We start from the raw sequence: 22808 nt of genomic DNA, 5'->3' as shown, positions 1-22808 counted from the left end.
GTACTTTCCAAACAAGAGAACAGGCTGGATAAGAAGTGGAACAGTGAAGTCTTGAATCTGCTCTGTGAATCTAAGACAGCACAAATCCCAGACCTACCCTTACTTGTTCTGTGCCATCCAGGGAAGTTCCACATGGCTTGGGGGATGGTTGCCAGAAGTAGCCCATACACAAATCCAGAGAATCAGACATGAGGAAGCCCTTTCTGCAGTATTTACCACAAAGGTTTGGTGGACTGGAGAACAAGCCCAGTGTCACTTTTGCATGCCCTGTGGAAACCAAGGGCAGTCCCTTCTGTATCTTGTAACTCAGGGATTTCTAGTGCAGGTGCCATCACCCCTGGAGTAACTCATACTCACCTGTGGGATCTAGAGGGCCCTGCTTATATTCCTCTGCTATAGGCAGGTCATTGCCAGTCCATAATTCCTGAAATAATTGGCACTAAACCTTTGTGACCTAGCTAAGGACACCACTGTATCCTGCAGCTTCAGAACTCTATCAGTACTATATTCCTTAGAGTCATCACAACATATGCTTGGGGACCTGGGAAAGGACCTACCTGCATTTCAGTGTTTCTGATCAACAAATGACACTGTAGAAAAAACTCAACACAATCTGTATTAACCCTGTGGGACTGGGGCAAGGTCCCCTTAATATCTCCCAGAGCTGGGACTTGGAATCTTGGACCTATATTCTCCAAGGGTAGTCAAACCTACACATCAGGATCTGGAGAAGGTCCTATTCACATATACAGTCTGTGGGCCATAGCTGTTTGTGCCACAGGTCCCAGAATCACCCAGGATTGCTTGTGGGACAAAGGAAAAGCCCCTCTGTGTGCTATAGCACCATACATGTGGCCCCAGTTATGAAAAGCCCTATTATGATTGACACTCAACTCTAAAGACTAAAGGCAAACATATTTGAAAGCTCACATCCACTTGAAAGTCATACTACTACATCAAGAAACTATGGAAGACTAGATAACTATGGCTCTTATAGATATGGCTAATACTGATTACCACTGAAGAAATCAATCAAGGTTAAATTTCTAGGATTACCAAGAGCCAAAGTCAAATTAACAACAGAAATGACACCCTACATTACATCTAAACAGAAGTATTTTCCAATGAAACTTACTTTATTTAAAAATTAACTATTATGCCAGATATTCAGATGTCAATGTAGGAACACAGGAAATATAATGAAGCAAGAAAGCATGACACCTCCAAACGAACACAATAGTTCTCCAGAAATAGATCATGATCTGAGGAAAATCTATGAACTGTCTTAAAAGAATCCAAAGTAATTAACCTGAGGTACATGCAAGAAAGTACAGATAGACTATTTAAAGAAGTGACAAAAACAATAGATGACATGTATGAGAAATTAAATAAAGATACAGAAATCATTAAAAAGAATCAAATAAATTTGGAGCTGAAACACCAATGAATGGCATGAAAATATAATTAAGAGATTCAATAAGAATAGATCAAGCAGAAAAAAATAACTTCTGATCTGGAAGACAAGGCTTTTAAATAACCAATGCATAAAATAATAAAGAGAAGAAATATAAAAAATGAAGTAAGCCTGAATAAAACATGGTTACCATTAATGAAACAAATATTGACATAATCAGCATACATGAAGAAGAGAAAGAAAAAGGGATTCAGTATCTATAGAGTAAATTAACCATTGAAAACTACCCAAATTTTGAAACAGATATGGATTCTCAAAGGAGCCCAACCAGGCTCAAAAGTCAAGAGATATTCTACACAGCATATCATAGTTAAGTTGTGAAAATTTAAGGACAAAGAGAGAATCCTAAAGACAGTCAAAGAAAGTTATCAAGTTAGATTTAAGTGAAAACCAATTAGGCTAACAGCAGATTTGTCATCAGAAACCTTACAAAGCCAAAATAGGTGTGATATATTCTAGGTCTTGAAGGAAAATCTTCCAATCAGAAATACTATTTTCAGTGAAGCTATCTTTTATAACTGAAGGAAAAATAAAGTATTTCCCAAGCTAATAAAAGCAGAATTCATCAACATCAGGACATTTTTACAAGAAAGCATGAAATGAAGGGAGCTCTACATTAGAAGTTCACAGCATGGATATAATCATTAACCAATCAACAAAATGACAGGATTTAGTTCTTATGTATTAATACTAACCTTGAATGTAAGCAAATTAAATTTCTGAGTCAAAAGATACAGATTGACTGAATGAATTAAAAAAAAGACCCAATTATATACTGCCTACAAGAAACCCACTTCACAGGTAAAGATACACATAGACTGAGAGTGAAAAGCTAGGAAATGGTACACAAGGAAAATGAAAAAACAAAAGCTAGTTGGACAAGCTATACTTCTATCAGATACAACAGACTTTAAATCAAAAACTGTCAAAAGAGCCCAATAAGAGCAGTATATAGAAATAAAATATTGACTTGAAGAGATTCCAAGATATCAGAATAGGGAGGGATCTTATTGTTCTAGTCTAGGGGAAGATAGTTTTAAAAAAAAAGTGGAGAGAGTGCAATCTCAAGGAAGAGTTAGGGAGAAAACTGTAGTGGAAACTCCATGTGAATTAAAAGGAACCTGGGAATATACATGGAGGGTATTGATGCACAGTATAAACACAGACACAACATAAGACCCCAGCAGCTGAGAGCCTCAGCACAGGCTTTGGAGAATGATGCGAGAACATACTGCAACAGACCCAGCCACTGGCAATAAAACTGCGTGGAGAGCCTAGGGTGAGTCTGGCCTAGAGTCCTCTAGGGGACAGAATATCTGCCAACCTAGAGGAAAAAAAGGGGTGCATTTCTCTCTCCCCAACCCCCAACCATGACACCCAGCAACCAGTTAAGAGAGAGAAAGAGCCATTTTAGACATATGGAACAGCTGCTCCAGCTTGTGTCTGTGCACCCAGCAATCATCCGAGAGGAGACACCTGATCTGCCTGGGAGGATTGACGGGGGCTGGGAGCCTGTGTAGAGCTGTGAAGTGCCCCAGACTTCCAGAACTTCATAGGCTCTGGGGCTTATTGGCTCTGGGAGCATCTGTGCCTCTCTATGCATGGGACAGACTGGCAGGACAGAGTGGATCCTCAGTAATCCATGACTGTAGGGGCCTTGTTTCCTGGGACTGTGGCTGCATGGGAGGGCCCAGGGTGTGGCTGGGTCTCTGGGCAGTTACTGTGGGTGTCTCCATACACTCAGGACTCTGATTGCCTAGGGCAAATCACTGCTGCTGGATCTGTGTTCACACTGAGGACTACATGGATCCTTTGTGTGGATGAATACTGCACCCACTGGGGCTTGCTCCCAGGCATTGGGCACCTTGGATGAGAGGACCTGGAGGTGAGATTATGCCAACAGAGCTGATCAAACCCTCCCATCTAATAAATAAAAAAAAAGAGAGGAGATATAATATGCCCAACTTGGGCATTACCTTTCACACTTGCATCACCCTGAAACACTGACCAGAGCTCTCTCATCACACCCTGCACTCACCTCTGGGTATTCACTGAAAGAACAGACACTCCACTAAGCCAGAGAGGAGAACTCCAAAGACAAAAGACATCAGAGAAAAAAAAAGGTATCTCCACAAATGCTTAAAAATAAATGCAGAAATTCAAGAAACAAGAATAAGGAACATAACAAAAATGTAGTACTAGAATGTGAAAATGAAGAGATTGATGAAATGCTGGAATTGAAATTCAAAAAATTGATCATAGTATTACTCAGAAGTAATCAGAAGCAAATCCACAAATGAAAGAAATCCATACATGACATGCATGAAAATTTTTCTGATGAAATTTAGATTGTAGGGGCAGTACTGTGGCATAGTGGGTAAAGCTGCCACTTACAGTGCTGGCATCCCATATGGGAGCCAATTCGAGTCCCAGCTGCTCCACATCCAATCCAACTCTCTGCTATGGCCTGGGAAGGCAGTCGAAGATGGACCAAGTCCTTGGATTCCTACACCTGTGTGGGAGACCCCGGAAGAAGCTCCTGGCTCCTGCGCAGCTCTGGCAGTTTTAGCTGGTTGGGGAGTGAACCAGTAGATGGAAGACCTCTCTCTCTCTCTCTCTCTCTCTCTCTCTCTCTCTGCCTCTACTTCTCCTCTCTCTGTATAACTCCGACTTTCAAATAAATAAATAAAAATCTTTTTAAAAGGGACATGCTCAATCGGACTTGCCCCAAATGGTGGAGTTAGAATCATGCCAGGGGATTCTAATACAATCCCATCAAGGTGGCATGTACCAATGCCATCTCACTAGTCCAAGTGATCAATTTCAGTTCACAATTGATCACACTGACAGGTCTAAGAGTCAAAGGGATCACACAAACAAGACTAGTGTCTGCTAATACTAACTGATAGAATCAAAAAGGGAGAGAATGATCCAACATGGGAAGCAGGATACACAGCAGACTCAGAGAATGGCAGATGTCCTAAACAGCACACTGGCCTCAGAATCAGCCCTTAAGGCATTTGGATATGGCTGAAGAGCTCATGAGAGTATTTTAGGCATGGACAGCCAAGACAATCTGGAAAAAAAAAAAAAAGACCTAAATGAAAGATCTCAGTGAGTGAGATCCCAGTGGAAAGAATAGGGCCATCAAAGAAGGAGGTACCTTTCTCTGAAGAGAGGAGAGAACTTCCACTTTGACTATGACCCTGTCAGAATAAGATCGAAGTCGGCGAACTCAAAAGGCTTTCATAGCCTTGGCAACTGATGACTAGAGCCTAGGGAGATTATTGATGCCATAAAACAAGAGTGTCAAATTGTTAATTCAACAACAGGAGTCACTGTGTACTTACTTCTCATGTGGGATGTGTCCTTAATGTGTTGTCCAATGTGAAGTAATGCTATAACTAGTACTGAAACAGTATTTTACACTTTGTGTTCTGTGTGGGTGCAAACTGATGAAATCTTTACTTAGTATATACTAAATTGATCTTCTGTATATAAAGATAATTGAAAATGAATCTTGATGTGAATGGAATGGGAGAGGGAGCAGGAGATGGGAGGGGTGGGAGTGGGAGGGAAGTTATGGGGGGGAAAAAGCCATTGTAATCCATAAACCGTACTTTGGAAATTTATATTTACTAAATAAAAGTTTAAAAAAAGAAATTTTGATTTTAAACAGAAATCAAAGTGAGATATTAGAAATGAAGAATTCAATAGCTCAAATAAAAAACGCAGTGGAAAACATCAACTAAAGACTCAGTGAAGAAGAAGAAAGAATACCTGAATTATAAGACAAATCTCTGGAAATTTTACAACCAGACAAAAAAAGGAAGAAGAAAAAATTAGAAAACTTAAAACAGTGTTGGAGATTTATGGGATACTATCAAATGACCCAACATACAGGTCTTAGGAATCCCTGAAGGCATGGGAAGAGAGAATGGATTAGGAGGCCTATTGAGGGAAATTACAAAAATCTTCCCCAATTTGGAGAAAGGGATGTCCAAGTAAAGGATGCACATAGAACTAATAGACATGACTAGACAAGATCCTCACCACGACACATTGTAGTCAAACTTTCCACAGTAAAACATAAAGAAAAGATTATAAAATGTGCACAACAGAAATGCCAGAGTAACAAATGCTGCTGGTGACGTAGAGAAATGGAACTCTTTTTTATAGAGATTTCCCTAAAAACTATAAACGGAACTACCATATCATTCAGCAATTCGACTACTAGGTATACACCCAAAAGACATGAACTCATTGTATCAAAGAGATACCTGCCCCACCATGTTTATAGCAGCACTGTTCCCAATAGTCAAAATACAGACTCAACCAAGGTGTTCATCATCAGATGAATGGCTAAAAAAATATGGTTTTTATACACAACAGAATACCACTCAGCTTTGAAAAAGAATCACATTTAGAGACCAGCACTGTGGCATAGCAGGTAAAGTTGCTGCCTACAGTGCCAGCATCCCATATGGGCACTGGGCGGAGGCCCAGCAGCTCTACTTCCTATCCAGCTCTCTGCTATGGCCTGGGAAAGCAGTAGAATATGACCTTGGGCCCCTGCACTCATGTGGGAGACCCAGAAGAAGCTCCTGGCTTCAGATAGGCACAGCTTCAGGAGTTGCTGCCATTTGGGGGGGTAACCAGGAGATGGAAGACTTCTCTCTCTCTCTCTCTCTCTCTCTCTGCTTCTTTGTAACTCTGTCTTTCAAATAAATCTTAAATTAAAAAAAGAATCACATTTTCAGTAAAATATATTGAATTGGAGGACATCATGTTGAGTGAAATAGTCCAGATACTGAAAGACAGCTAGTGCATTATCTCCCTTAAATGTGGGAGCTAATTTTTTTTAAAATATTTAATCTGAACACAGAATGTTGTGGCTCACATTATGGAGTAGTGGGTTATGCTACCAACTATGATGGCATCCCATATGAGACCACTTGTTTGAATCCCGCCTGTTCTGCTTTCAATTCAGCTCCCTGTCAATGTACCTGGGAAGGTAGCAGAAGATGGCCCAAGTGCTTCAACCCCTGACACCCATGTTGAAGATATGATGAAGTTCCTCACTCCTGGTTTTGACTTGGCCCAGCCTGGGCCATTGTGGACAGTTGAAAAGTAAACCACCAGTGGATAGAAGATCTGTCAACTAATCTCTCTCCTCTCTTTTTCTCTTTCTCTCTCCTTTTCCCCCTCCCTCCTTCTTTTCCTTTCAAATAAGTTAATAATTATTTTTTAAAAAGACTATGTGTGGTGGGAGGGATAAACAGAGTTTGGATTAAAAAATAGTTTCTGGGTGTGTGTCACTAATTGTGACAAAGATACAATATGAGATGTTAATGAGGGAAATTCTTTGTATTATAGGAATTTAATATAGGAATTCTTTGTATTGTTACTTCATATTGTAGGTTTGTGAATTTAAAACTATTATGAATTAAAATGTTAAAAAGCTATTTTGATGCAAAATATTTTGAAACCCATGCTTATTTTACCATAATATGCATTTTTCATGAACTTTTTGAAGACCCCTCATATGCATGGATTTCAAACATGTTTGCATGAGGATAAACTTATTTTAATTCCATTTTCCATGAACTTTTTATATATTAATATATAAGCAAATACTTCCAAACCTGAGTGTGAGAACTATACTGCACAGTAACATAATAAATTTTCAGTAAATAATTGAAATAAATAATTTCAATCAGCAAACACTTATTGAGAGCCAATTGTGTCAAACCCTGAAAATACAATGATGTACAATACAGAGACCACTGTCCTCTGGGAGTTGACATGGTTGTGTTGGACTGAGATGAGGAGTTATAAGGTATTAAAGATGCCCCTTTCATGCCCTAGCTTGTATTTTTGATATTAAATAAGACCTAAGAGACAGACAGCAGAAGATTACATTGCCCAGCCCAAATGGTTACCAAAGGTTGTTGGGTAAGGTCAATGAGAAGCGCAGAAGTCTTAAAGGCCCTAAAAACCAATTGAATTTCCTTCTGCATGCAATGAAAAGGGATTAAAGTTTTTAAGTAGGACCATTAAATGCTTTAAGTTGTTCAGATGTCATGATGGAGCTATAGGAATTTGGAAAAAAATCAAGAGTGGAAAGATGAAAGCATGTGATGGATGCTAAAGAGCTGATATCTCAGATAGAGGGGAAGTTGAGGAGTGAGTAAATTTGCAAAATAATTTCGAGGAGTAGACATTTGATATAGGAGCTAAGCCTTTGCTTGGGATGTCCACATACTATGTCAGTGTCTGGATTTAAGTCCTGGATCTGTTCTCCAGCTTCCTGCTATTGCATACCCTGGGTTGCAGCAATTGATGAGTCCCTTTCAGTCACAGGAGAGACCTGGACTGAGTTCCTGCCAACTGACATTGGCATGGGCCAATCTTGGCTGTTGCTGACATTTTGGGGATGAATCCACTAATTGTAGACCTCTCTCTTTCTCTCATTCTTGCTCTTGTGTTCTCTCTCCTTCAAATAAATAGAATGACTAAATTAAAAACCAAATTACAACAATTTTGACGGGAAAGAACCAAGGCTCATTAATTGTGTTTAGTGCAAACACATTTGATTAAAAATATAACATCTGGGGTCAGCACTTGGCACAGCACGTTAAAGCCTCAGTCTGCAGTGCCGGCATCCCATATGGGCGCCAGTACGAGTCCCAGCTGCTCCTCTTCTGATCCAGCTCTCTGCTGTGGCCTGAGAAAGCAGTAGAAGATGGCTCAACAGCTTGGCCCCTACACCCATGTGGGAGACCTGGAAGAAGCTCCTGGCTCCTGGCTTCAGATCAGCTCAGCTCTGGCCATTGCAGTCATTTGGGGAGTGAACCAACGGAATGGAAAAACTCTCTCTCTCTCTCTCTCTCTCTCTCTGCCTCTCCTTCTCTCTGTGTGTAACTCTGAATTTCAAATAAATAAAATAATTCTTTAAAAAAATACAACATATATTTTACAAAACACAACATGTAAAATATACCAGTTAGTAGCGTGAAACAGTCCAAGAAGACTTGGGTAATATTAATGGGAATGGTTCATCCAAAACTGCATCCAACTTACACCCCTACTATTTAAAACATGTAAGAAGGACTTTTCTTATGAAACACATTCTACATACAGAGAGTAGCCCACATGAGTAATAACACAATCTATTCATAATATTAGAAGTTAGGTAGCATGAATCCATGTTCAAACTTCAAACATTCAAACTGGGTGAGGTAGATAACCCAGACATCTGAAATCCAGTGAACTGAAGCAGAGAGCAACAGAAACCAAAGCAGGAAAACAAGAACAAATGTTCAGAGGGTGCTGAAGCACAGTTTCAGACAATAAATAAGATTCACTGGATGCTGCGAAAGCACAGCGGTGGTGCAAGCCAGGTGTGCAGCAATCAGAGACCAACTGGCTGTTTCTGTGTCTAAGAATTGATTCGAAAGAAAGAGTCTGGAATAGAGGCTGAAATCATGAAGAAAATGATTGTCTTTTGTGTCTAGGATGTGCTCCAGAGGGAAATACCTGTTGAGAATTTACTACTTCATGTTTTTTATTCAATTAAACACAAAAAGCAGATGCTAATTATTAGTGACACCTTCATGTTTTATGGTAAGAAAACAGAAGTAGAAACAAAACCTTAAAATATTTCATATTTCATCTCACTTTAATCCTTAAATATTCCCAGCAGCATAAACATATCAAGCTTTCACCAGAAAAAATACTTTGGATGTCACAGATTACAGACCTCACTGATCTGCCTTTTCCTCTTTGCTCGTTTTTAGGGAAAACACATCTATCTCATCTGTTTTGCACATTGGTACTTACTTAAACTCTGCAAACACTATTTTTTTTAGCAATCTAATCCTGCCACCCCACCTAATATTTCATTTTTGAACTATTTCAGTTGCCCATTTAGCTTGATTGCTATCTTACAATGAATATTTCAATTTTTGCCAGATAATCATTGCCTTTCTTGACCACTTTTTAAACGTCTTTCTGACTTCTCTGATTTAACTCTCTAATTCAGCAGATAACTGAACAAGTGCCAGGGAGCAAAATGTACGAACAGTTTCTAGGTCTGTGTTGCTAATGAAAAAATTATAACAGTATGTTACAATTTCAGAATACAGTAGTTTTGAACCACAGAATGTACTATCCATCCAGAATTCACTAAATCTGTATCACAATGAAACAGAATGACTAAAATTGTAACCAAAATTATGAAAACTGGAAATAAATAAAAATACATTGTTAATGCAAAAAAAAATCACAAGTTAACCTCCAACAAGCACTATTAATTTTAACTTGAGATTTTACAAAAGAAAGAGAAAAAGATCAATTAGATATAAAAATTTGAAAACATGACATGAGTTGCTCTACTAATAATAGTGGCACCAATAAAACAGCTAATTCACCTCAGGCAAGCTCAAGGCAAAGACAACATCTTGAGAGTACACAATGTCCTGGACAAATTTACCATTTCTCCAACTTGTGTGATATCTCACAAATCATTGTCATCTTCCTAAATTAAAACAACTCCAAAATTTCCAACAAGTTTGAATTACTCCATATTAACTCACAAACTAAACAAATTTTCTCTAGCAGAAATCAATTAAAATGTCTTATTCTCACCAGACATAATGTATGCCCATTAATTAATGTATTTTCAGGAAAATATATGACAGAATTAAGTAAATGTAGATAGTTATAGGGAAAGCCTACCACTGCAAGTATATCATATTCCAGTGAAAAATAGTAGGCCTGAATTCATTTAATATTGTGCAATTACTTAACAAATTAACATTATAATTTGTAGAGAAATCTTATTCCAAAACTCAAGATTTAGCATAGAATACTATGAATTTCATGTGATTTTACACATAATATTTATTTTATTTAACAAAAAGTAAGGCTTGTAATATTCTGAGTGAACAACATAAAAATTAGGTTATAGACATTATTTGTGCTCTTTTTAGTTATTTTTAAGTGCAAATTGTTTTCTCACATGCAAAATCATCAGTTGATAAACTTAGCTGTCAAAGGAAAAATTGGCTTGATAAAGTACAGAAAAGTGAATAGAAAGCAATGTAAAGGCATTCTGAAAAGAGTAGATCATGTTTACACTTTGGAGCATAAAGCTGACAATTAGCAGACCTTACTCAGGGCCCAGTCTTGAAAAAGCTGATCAGAGATAATAAAGAAAAATAATTATAAGTTTTAATGGAATTTTCTAGAAACCTTGAGATCACCTGAGGAGCATGCATGCAAGGCCATCTTTGTGATATGGGCCAAGGTCCATTCATAAAATCTCCACATTGTTAAAGCTTGCTCTGCACAGCCTCTGGTCTCATCAGCTATCACAATAAAACACCATCTCTTTGTTATAGATATTCATTGTGCACGCATGTATATATCTTTCTTGTGTTTAAGAAGTAACCCTAATGCAATGGTAGTATAAAAATGAATACAAGTTAAAATGTCTAATGTATGTGCAAATTTCATAGAATGATCATAGAGCTTTTCATTTTTCTAGCCTTTTTCTTTCTTTTGCAATCAGCCTAAGGCATCCATCTGGAGGGCTGTGGGAGGCCTTGGGTAATTAGTGTTGTCTTGGTTATAGAGACCATGGCTCAGCTGTGAGGCTTTCCTCCCTAGGGTCTGAGGAATTTATATCTCAGAGCAGTGATTTTCCTGAGCTCATTACTGGCCTTTGGGGTATGCCAATTCTTTACTATCTATATACAAAGGATTTGTAGCATTGCTGGCTTCTGATCAGTAATTGTCAATAACATTCTCCAATCATCTTGACAGTAAAAATAATGCCTCTCTTCATCACAATGGCTGCATCTCCAAATACATCTGTAAGGTAGCAGCACTAATAGAGACAGAGCATCCCTGGTTTGGAAATAGGAGGGAAAAAAACCACATGAATAATCATAAAGAAAAAAATGGAGGAGAGGCAGATAGAAACATCAAGGTGACCAGCTGCATGGATCCTGTACCCACTATGAACACACACATACATATTGATGACAAACCGCAGCCAGTCAAGGAGAAGCAGCTTTAGAAACTTCCAGGAAGGTTCAGGAAGCCCAGGAACACCTGAGCAGGAACACCTCCGTTAATGCACTTTGCCATTTGTGCTAATGAACCAGGAAAGCTAGGAGATGCTTCATGCCCAGCCACTTCCAACAAGGGGCAGGTGCGATTTTGTGGAAACAATAGAGGTGTACAGTAACCCTAAGATACATAGACCAGAGGTGGCCAGAGGAGATCCAGAGAGGAGAGGCTGGAGAGGCCTGATGCAATTATAACCCAGAACCAAAGGAAAAGAGGAAAATGGAGTCCAGAAGCAAATGGCCCAGCAACAGCCTGCAACCATTCAGGCCTATAAGTATCACAGGAAGCCCTACTCCAGTGATCTAAGCGATAGCACTTGAACTAGATAAAACCCCTCACCCTAGGGCACACTTTGCCCTTTTAGAGAAAGGGAGAAAGGATGTCAAAGATTAGAGACTCATCACTTTTATCCAAAAAAACAAAGCATTGCCAAAAAGGAATATTGAAATCGTTGCAATAAAGAAGTTTACCTGATTGTACCAAAAAAGTAGGGCTTACCTTGTATTAGTCCACTTTTGCTACTGTAAAGTACATAAGAGGAATTTCTTTAGGGAAAAAGGTTTATTTCATCTCACGGTTTGAGGTTACAGGATCGGGTGGCCCCACGGTCCGTTGTCTGCTGGAGGCTGGTTATGGCGTAGAGGATGGCAGTGATTCAGGAAGCAAGAGAGAGACCAGCTGGCCTGAAACAGAACTGAAATAATTAAACCCCTCAGGAGAACCACCCTCTACAGGCATGCCTCCAATTACCCAAAGGATTCCATGAGCCCCACATCTCAGATGTCATCAATAGATCAAGTTTCCACCACCAATCAATCAACCATTAACATTAAGACATCAGAGTTTAAGTAGCTGCATGAGTTTTGAGGAGAAAATCCTACTCAGCCCATAACAACCTGATGCCTACTGTGAAGGAATTTATAAGAAAAGCTGATTAACTTATCTGTCAAAAGAATTTTTAAAAAACAGCTTATCAGTTGGAGCTAAAATTAAAATGGACACCTATTCATATGTTCACATTTCTGTGCACCTGTGCATGTGTGTGTATTTCCATATAAAATAAATTAGGCGAAGGAAATGTTTTAATAAAAACTTGAGAAACAAAATATAATAGAATTCCTGTCGCTCCCCCTCTTCGTGGAGGAACGACACAGGACCCTGCGCTGTTCCTTCGTCTGCTCGGCCCTCCCCGGGTTTGCTGCTGGTTCTTCTCGGGTTGGCTACTATCCCTTCCACCTCCGTGGAAGGGCAGTTCCCCCTGGCCACATTCCCCACTTCCGCAGGGGAGCGGCACACCGCCGGCCGGCTTTCTCGGGGGCTGCACAGGTGTTCCCCTTAGATGTTCCCCTTAGATGTTCCTGGTGCATGCCGTCTCTCTCCTCCTTTATAGTCCTCCTCCGCCAATCCTAACTCGGCTGCCCACATGCCGAGCACGCCGCTCTCCTCCAATCAGGAGCAAGTCCTACAGTTTATTGGTTGAACTGGAGGCAGCTGGGTAGAAGCTGTTTTCTCCTCTCCCAGCGCCATATTGTAGGAGAGCAGATGCATAGAATAAGTCTTAATTCCAGTAACTTAGTCTAGTCTGAGCTGCTTCCCACAGAGGAGAGCAGATGCATAGAATAAGTCTTAATTCCAGTAACTTAGTCTAGTCCGAGCTGCTCCCCACAAATTCCCATTTTTTTATTTAATTCCTAAACAATGTAAACATCGTAAGTCTTTTTTTAAGATTTATTTATTTGAAAGACAGAGCTACAGACAGAGGTAGAGACATAAAGAGAGAGGTCTTTCATCCACTGATCCAATCCTCAAATGGCCACAACAGCCAGAGCTAAGCCGATCCGAAGCCAGGAGCTTCTTCCAGGCTTCCCATGTGGGTGCAGGGACCCAAGTATTTGGCCATCCTCCACTGCTTTCCCAGGCGCATTACCAGGGAGCTGGATAGGAGGTAGAGCAGCTAAGAGTTGAACTGGTACCCATTTGGGAAGCCGGTGCTGCAGGCTGGAGTTTTAACCTGCTGTGCCACAGCATCGGATCCAATATCATAAATCTGTGCTTTCAAAAATACATACATTCCTTAAAATCATGATTCTCAAAGGATATCTATTTTTTGTTGTTGTTGCATGTTTTTTTTTTTTAATTTCATTATTCCAAGAGATTGGTTGTGATGAGTAAAATTGTGTTTTAGCTCCTCTCAAAGCAGTGGACCTAAGCTAAACCAGTGATCATTGTGTTCTTCGCACATTCCAGGGGAAGAAAGTCAGTTTCACATATGAATGTCTTCAATGAAAAACAAACAATATTAATGCCATTAGATTTAATCAAAAGTGCATATCTTTTCAATGTTTTATCTGACTAAATTGGACACTCACTGAATACCTCAGTACCATGGTTACCACAAGAAAAAGACTGCTACGATGGCGTGACAGTAAACTGCCCACTGTTTCCATGGCTAACCATTTTTATGTGAAAAGAAATGGACTGTTCAACAAACTATGGTTAACTCAGTGGTTTTAAATGATTTCTTTAAAACGAACTATTGAAGCTACTCACTGTCAAGAAACTGACAATATTTGTTGCTGATGATAAACTTTGAACTTCCAAAGTGAAAAATTAGAGTTTCCAAAAACTTATTACCCCATAAGCTTGATGACTTCCCAATATTTAATAATTTTTCTGATTAAATTGGTGGCAATGTTAGCAAGAGTGATTTTGTTGGTATTGTTTAATGAAATGAATGACCTTTGGACAGATCTACACAACCAAGAAGTAAGCATCTTCAAAGTAACCAGTACATGACATAAAATCATGTATGGATTTAAAAAATATCATTCCAAGAGCAAGACAGTTTAATGGACTATAAGTATATTAACATGAATAATCCATTATTATAGTTTTAAATTCCATGTTGAAAGTAATTTGTCAAGAAAAGAATTTACACAACTAAATGTCAAAGTTAAATAAAATCTCTCTCTTTTTCAACCTCATATCTGTGTGACACTGGATTTTCTTCACAAACTTTAAGCAAAATATCAAATTGCAACAGTCTTAATACAGAAGCAGATATTATTGCCAGATAACAAAGTGGCAAGAAAAAATATGAAATATGCCTCTCTTTTCAGTTTTTTTGGAGGAAAATATAATTACTTGTAAAAATGCTTATTCTGATTAACATGTTTTGGACTAAATGATCTCCTTAATAACTTTAGGTTTTTATCATGGTAAACACTAAGTATGACTCAGATAACCAAAAATTGTGTGCGGTCCTCAAGGTAAGAGGGTCTCAACAATGTTGCCTCCTTTCTGAGCCATGGTTTGAAATCCTGGAACAATAAAAATGTATTTAATATTGTCCCTTAAACAGTGCTTATTGCATAATAAAGTGATCATCATCGATTCATTAGAGAGAGGCCCACTTACTTTGTATGTAATTCATTGCCCCAAGGACAAATTCTGATTCAAATAGGAGGCAAAAGTAGATCAGTTCACAGGTGAACACGGTTACAACTGACAGTAGTGTTTGTTCATGCTGACAAAAATGACAGAAGTCATATACTCCATCATGTTCTTATCCATGCACTTGTATGTTCAAGTACATCCAAACTTGCTTTTCACTTTACATTTAGTCATTCAACAAATATTTTACAAAGACCCATACTGTCAGCTATTAACATCTTACTACCAGAATAAAAATGAAGCCATAAAAGTTAACCATTTACAAACATGGAATCTTTTGTTTAATTTATGCAGAAACAATTTTTGATACGTTCCTATCCATTAATCAATATAAAGTGAGATTGCATAATTTTGGTGTTTGTGGATTTAAAAAAAACAAATTCAAATACTTTATCTCTGTGCACATAAATACATACTCATCAACAAAACATTTGCTACCCTCAAAATTTCCTTTGGTTAGTCAGTAATTATCTGTTCTTGATTCCTCATCAATTTTTGTTCTCAAAATTAAAATGCGAATAGAATCCTCATCAATATTGAATTTTATGACGAAGTTGATGATTTGGTAAATTGATTTTAAAATCCTTATTTATTTTGCTGTTATCCTTCTCAAGTTATTTAATTGAGACTTATTTCCATTTAAAAAATTGCAAGCAATATGAAACTGGATAGTTCATGGTGCCACCATGATAAAAATTTCCAGTTATTAAAAAAAGAATAAATTTGACCTTGTAGAGACCAAATGAAAAAGTAGGCCTAGGACAAATTTTCTGTGATATGACTTCCCTCTGGATTCCCATTTGGTTTTGATTTCCGGAAAATCTGTTTGTGGGAGATTTGTGAGGCCAGTTCTGCAACGGAGATGTCAATCAGATGCAGTGGTGTAAGGAGAAAGCCATATGGCTCACTGCTGTTCTTCATGTTGCAAGAATGACACATTTGTATATTCAGTTGCCACCAAGATAATTACTCTGTGTGGAGAAAATATACTCTGGAATACATGCATTGATCCTGGGCTCGTTTTTCACACCAACAAGATTAGTGTGTACTGACTCCAAACCCCTATTTCTGTGCTTTTGCACCAGTGAAAATAGTATAAGAAAGTGGAACATGCAGCTAACTATAAAAAGCAATGACTCAGGAGCTCAAACAGGATCAGGGTAACCCACTTCTGTACAATAAATGATATATACAAAATATTCACTTAATGTTCTGTATACTTAAACTGAGATTAGAATAATGTTAGAATATGAGAATAATATACTTTTTCTTTAAAAAAAGGAGCTTTATCTTTTTAAAGATTTATTTATTTGGAAAAGTTACAGAGAGAGGAAGAGATTTTTCATCCACTAGCTAACTCCCCAGATGGCCTCAATGGCCAGGATTGGACCAGGCTGAAGCCAGGATCAAGGTGCTTCCTCTGGTTCTTCCATGTGGTGTCAGGGGTCAAAGTACCTAGATCATCTTTTTGTCAATTTTTCCCAGGCCACCAGCAGCGAAATGGATTGGAAGTGGAGCAGCCAGGACTTAAACCAGTGCCCACATGGGATGCTGTCGCCACAGGTGGCAGCTTTATCCCTATACCACAACACTGACCTTAGAACAATGTATTCTATACAGCTTCACAATATGGTTAGCAACAGTATTTGGCAAAAAGTTTAGCATATGTGTCCTAAAGTTACTTCACATTTTTCTTTAATTAGATCATCTTTAAGACACAATGAGAATGCTATTTAAAGGGACTAGCCATATAACTAAGAATCTTTTTGAAGAGAAAAACTGTCTTTCCCCTTACCTATCTGTGTTACTTTCCGGTATTGTTCCTGATTGCATACTTCTTTTCTCGTGTAATGACAATAAGATCCACTAACTTGGTAAACTGCACTATACTGCTAGGTTTTTCCTGTGCATGTGTGCCGTTTATATATGTATATTCACACATATATGATATGAATGATTTACATGTATATATGATACATATGTATTCTATCTGTATATTCTTATAAAGCCACCCTCTGAAGCTTGTGAAAGTACATTTCTATAAGTTTTTATATTCACATGTATAAGTGATGTGCATGATGTGGATACTTCAAAAAGTTCATGTAAAAGGGAATTAAAAAGACAACTTCATTTTATTTTATTTTTAAAAGGTTTATCTGATTTAGAGAGAGAAAGAGTAAGATGTTCCTTCCGATGGTTCGATCCCCAAATGTCCACAATGGTAGGGTCTGGGCCAGGCCGAAGCCAGGAGCCTGGAACCCCATCTGGGTCTCTCATGTGGGTGAAAGGAGCTCAAGCACTTGGGCCATCTTCTACATTAGCTTTCTCATGTACTTGCTTTCTCATGTACATTAGCAGGGAGTTGGACTGGAAGTGGAGCAACCAGGACTTGAATTGGTGCTCAAATGGGATACCAGCCTCTCAGGTGGCAGCTTAATCCTCTGAGCCATAGTGCCAGCCCCAAAAAGTTTAACACACACATTTTTTAACTCCCCACATAGTTTTCTCATAATATTCATTTCCATGAAGATTTTGAACACCTTTCATATGCATAGATTTCAAAAATTTTTGCACTAAAACAAACCTATCTTTTAACTGTATTTCCATTAATTTTTCCATGTACCCTTATAAATAAAATATACATATATCTATACATAATATTCTATCTATACGTATTTCTATATTTACTCACCAATAAATTTTTCAACTTAATTTTTTACTCCTAATATTAAAATCACATATATTCTATAAGAAGTGAAATTTTTATCATTTTGTGTGACTCTACCTTTCTATCCACATGAGAGAATGTGATAGAACTAGGTAAAAAGGATTTAATTGGAATTCAATATTGGGTTCACTTAACAGCTTACAGAACATGATGAGCAGAGCACTTGTCCTGTTTTTGCTCCACTGCTTCTAAATCTTGTTTATAAAAATTTAATTTCAGTGTAACTGTAGGAGTTAATCCAGTGAGCAGTAAGTGCCTGATTCTACACATTTTCTTGATAATTCAGGAAAATTTTCCTATGTCTTTTGCACACCAAAGTAATATATGAAAACTATATAATGATCAAATCAGCTATCTCCTTTAGGTTTGTTAGAAAAAATTAAAATGTGAACTCACAGGTCATTCTAGAAAGTACAACCAGGACAAAACTTTCTGTTTTTAAATTTATTTGTAAAAAGGAAAAGAGAATTTCTAATTATGATTGCTCATCATCATGCTATTTTTATATTTATGTAATTCAAAGAATAAAGGCTTAGAGTTAAACAAATGTTTTCAAGTCTATATGCCTTCCATATGTGACATGAGAAATTACATAACACTTTGAGTTCAACAAATGTCTTTAAATCTATATCTTTTCTCTATGTGACACTTGGCAAACACCCCGAGACTGGTTTCATCTGTAAAATAAGATTTATTAATATACCATATTTGTAGAATTGTGTGAAATATAAATGAAATGAGATAATGTTTGTAATGTTCTCAACATGGTACCCATCACATAGTAAGTGCTTAGTAAGGTGTTAGGTAAGGAAGTTCATAAAAACATTCCTGAAACATAATAATAATAATAATAATAATAATACAGTGACAATAAGACTAATGACACTATATTATACCTTCCTGAATTATCTCATTTAATTTAAAGCAATAAAATACTATTGTTATCCCTATTTCACAGTTGTGAAAACAAAACTTTGAGACCTTAGGAATTTGTTTATGTCACATAGCCGAAAAAGGGAAGAATAAGGATTGCATAAGTAAAGGTAGCATCTATTGTTATCATATTCTTGTCTTCATCATCACCATATCCTGTTATCTTTGTAGAAGACTAGGCTATAAAAATGAATTCTTGGGTTCTTCCAAAGATAATTGCCTCCCCTTGGAAGAAATCCAGCACAAGCCCACATTAAGCTAAATTCTGCATTAGAGTGGGCTGTCATACAGTTGGGAGGATTTATTCCAAGCACCTAGAAGGCACATGAAAGATGAATAGACAGAATTCATCAGATTTTTTTTTACCTTTAAACATATCACAGTACAATGAAGAGAAAGAAAATAAAGTGATTTTGTCTATACTCTAAGACACTTTTAAATGTCATTACCACTGGTTCACCTGGTTGTCAATCCCTGGGGAATCAAACACTTGAAATATGGTTTGAATTGTTAATGAATGAAAACTGTCAAAAAGAATTAGTGTAAATGTATGAGCCTATAGTGAGAAGGTTGAAAATGAAAGTGGAGAGTTTACTCAAGTTGAATTCTATAATGTCTTTTATTCAAAATTCACTCATTATATCACCCCTATGTGTCTAATTATGAAAAATAAATGTAAAACAAGTATTTTTGGATAAAGTTTAATAATGAGTGTATACTTGCCTTAAAAATTTTTCAATAACTTAAGAAAAATCTGCATAATCATTTTAAAACATACATATAGGGTCTGAGGTTGCGGAACAGTGGATTTAGCCTCCATCTTCAACACTAGCATCCAATAACAGCACCAGTTCAAATCCTGGATGCTCCAATTGGATACAGCTTCCTGCTAAGGAACCTGCGAAGGCAGGGGAAAATAGCCTGAGGACTTGAGTTTCTGTCACCCACATGAGAAACTCAGATGAGTTCCAGACTCCTGTCCTTGGCATGACCCAACCCTGGCCACGGCAGTCACTTGGGGAGTGAACCAGCAGATGGAAGATCTCTCTTTCTCTCTCTCTGTCTCTCCCTCTCTCTCCCTGTAACTCTGTCTTTCGAATAAATTAATAGAACTTTTTAAAGTAATTTAAAAGATGAGAATGTACAATTTTATAGAAACATTAGAATTGATTGCAAACAATGTAATATTAATGCAAATATTTTTTAAAATGAAAATCAATATTTTTCAAAAATAAAAATGAGATAATCAGAAATTTCATTAACAAAAGGATTTGTAATATGCTTAAAAGGATTTTTAACTTTTATTTTTGTAATTTTATCAATAGAATTAGACATTTAAAGTATGTGACAACTTTTAATCTAATTTAAAATGTAAAAAATAATAGACTTACATTAATATGGTCATAAAAATTTAAATAATGGCAAACACAAGTTGTAGCTGGGGACTCAATATTCAAATCAATTCTGAGCTATTCAACTTTCAACTCAATATAGGGCAGACTTGAAAGATAATCCCCAAAAGTACTATTTTATAACAAAAGTCTTAATGGAAAACCACCCTGACTATATCATGTGATGACTAGCAAACATATCCAAAGCCATGAAGTTGCTAAGTTTTCAGCCTGCACAAATCCAGCGTGGAATAAAATGGAAAACAAGATCTCACCACTTCCGGCTTCTTATCAGCAACCTGCATTCACTTTGACACATCTCCAGGTATTTCTCAAGTCTGGATTAACAACCAGGAAAGATAGTTTCCGTATCAGTTTTCAGATGCTCTTCCTCAGTCTCCTTGACTCAAACCTAGGCAATCAAAGAAATAGGATATTCCATAGGTTTAAGAGAATCAGATAGGGAACATGGCAAGGGTATTTATTACTCAAGAGACTTAATACTCCTACCAGACTAGTTGTCATCTTTCTAATTATGATCGCCTTATTTCAGGTAAATTGTAGACACAACTAAAGCCCAGTTGAAAACAGTTGAGAAAGAATCACAAAGACACCGGTTCCGACCTCTTCACATACTTCCTATATTCACTGTGTCAGGTGGAAAGTTATCTGATTGTACCAGTGAACATCCAAGATGAAATCTGTTAACCAGGAATGACAATGCTTACTTCATAGGACCGCTGTGAGAATTCTAGTGCTTAGCAAAGGGGCTGGCACTTAAAAGGCAGTTATCCCTGTCATTACCTCCACAGGACACCTCTCATCAGTCAGCACTTTGGTGGCAATGGAGGAGACCTGCAAACATCAGTCCCTTTTCACTAAGCTCAGGTGAGTTGTACATCAGCTCCCCCTCACTGAAGGCTGTCATTATCTGAAAGCTTTCCTCCTTCCTCATTACACTTTCTAAATAGGATGTAGAACTTCATCACTAATCATTGGGTTGAAGCGACTCACATTAAGGTGCAAAAAAGCCTTAACAAAACTATGGACTTTTGCCTTTCCAATTGGAGGAGGTTTTCCTATTGTGTAAGGGAAAGCTCTGCTACTTAAACATAACAGTAAAAACAACACAGTACTTAAACATTGTGTTGAACTCTTGACTGGGATAATTTAATAGTTTCCATAGTTTGGAAGAGTGAAGAGGCAATAGTTAATCAAATACATTGTTATCAATAACCTATAAGTATATCATACACAAATTCCCCGAAGCTGTCTTATTCTCACAGCATAACTGAGGTCTGTACAAGGAGAGGATCCTGTCTGCCTTTTAAAGCATCTGGAACAGGGCCTGGCACACAGTGAATCCTCAATGAACATGTGTTGAAAAATCAGGGAAAACACCTCCTTAAACACGTGATCTTATTTAGAAACTTTCAAAAAATAAATGAATCATATTTTGATGTATTTAAAAGTCAATAAAGGCTGGCACTACAGCTCACTAGGCTAATCCTCCACCTACAGCACCGGCACACAGGGTTCTAGTCCTGGTCAGGGCGCCGGATTCTGTCCGGGTTGCTCCTCTTCCTGTCCAGCTCTCTGCTATGGCCCGGGAGTGCAGTGGAGGATGGCCCAAGTCTTTGGGCCCTGCAACTGGCTCCTGGCTTCCAATCAGCATGGTGCACCAGCCGCGGCGGCCATTGGAGGGTGAACCAACGGCAAAGGAAGACCTTTCTCTCTGTCTCTCTCTCACTGTCCACTCTGCCTGTCAAAAAAAAAAAAAAAAAAAAAGTCAAATGGGTATTTGCCATAGGGGTTATGATGCCTGCATCTCATTTGAGAATGCTTGTGTTGCGGTCCTAGTTCTGCTCCCCATTCCAGCTTCCTGCTAAAGCTTGCCCTGAGAACTGGATGAAAGCTCAAGTAAGGGATATCTGTCTCCCTACATCAATGCCTCAGACTGAGTTCTGGGCTCCGTCCTCAGCCCAAGGCCCAATCCTGGGATCTCTCTCTCTCTCTCTCTCTCTCTCTCTCCCACACACACACAGACTCACTGCCCCTCCCTCTCCCTCAGTCCCTCTCTCCCTCTCCTGTTCTCTCCCTCTCAAATAAATAAAATAAATCCAAGTTTAAAAAAAAAAAAACTGACAAAGACGCTATTTTCCAAACATTTTGTTTATCAGAGCAGACTCCGATATTTAGTCCTGGATTTGAATTTGGACTGCCTGACCCTAAGTTAATTCACATAATTTGTCCTAGATCCATAAAGTCCGTATGCATGCTGCCACTTCTAGTGTTGTCATGATTAAGTAAATTACTATGCGAGTAGGCAGCCTGCAAAACTCCCTGGCATAAAGCATGCATCCAATAAACGTTAAGTGTTGTTATTAAAACTTGAAAATTTGCTGAGGAAAAGATTGAGCCCCAGTAAGCAGGTGACAGCTCTCAGTCCCACAGCCGCCAGCATGAAGCAGCCAGGTTTACGCCCTGTTTATGAAAAGGCATTCCCCTGCTGCATCAAGCTGCCTGCTTCCCTGGTTGTCTGCACTTTTCAAAGCGACCTACTAGGAAATCGCAACTATGAGCATGGGTGACCGTTTCTGGGAAAGACATGAAAAATACAAAACTGTGAGATGCTCCCAGCAAATGAGAAGAGTTAATATAAAAATAGATAACACCAAAAAGTTCATACATT

The 22808-nt window shown here is 38.1% G+C and overlaps 1 long non-coding RNA gene across 1 annotated transcript in view; it reads right to left on the bottom strand.

The window, feature by feature from the left end:
- The window catches only part of LOC149126306 (uncharacterized), a 125131-nt gene extending 112762 nt beyond the window's left edge, over positions 1-12369 (bottom strand). The window contains exon 1 of the long non-coding RNA XR_016234950.1: positions 12110-12369. This is a non-coding gene — a long non-coding RNA (uncharacterized LOC149126306). The remainder of the gene's footprint in view (positions 1-12109) is intronic.
- Between the last annotated feature and the right edge of the window lie 10439 nt (positions 12370-22808).

Source organism: Oryctolagus cuniculus, chromosome 6 (genome assembly GCF_051225735.1).
Source record: "Oryctolagus cuniculus isolate XC-2025 breed Fujian yellow rabbit chromosome 6, ASM5122573v1, whole genome shotgun sequence".
NCBI lineage: Eukaryota > Metazoa > Chordata > Mammalia > Lagomorpha > Leporidae > Oryctolagus > Oryctolagus cuniculus.
Note: the sequence above shows the minus strand (reverse complement) of the source record. Positions and strands in the feature narration are given on the sequence as shown.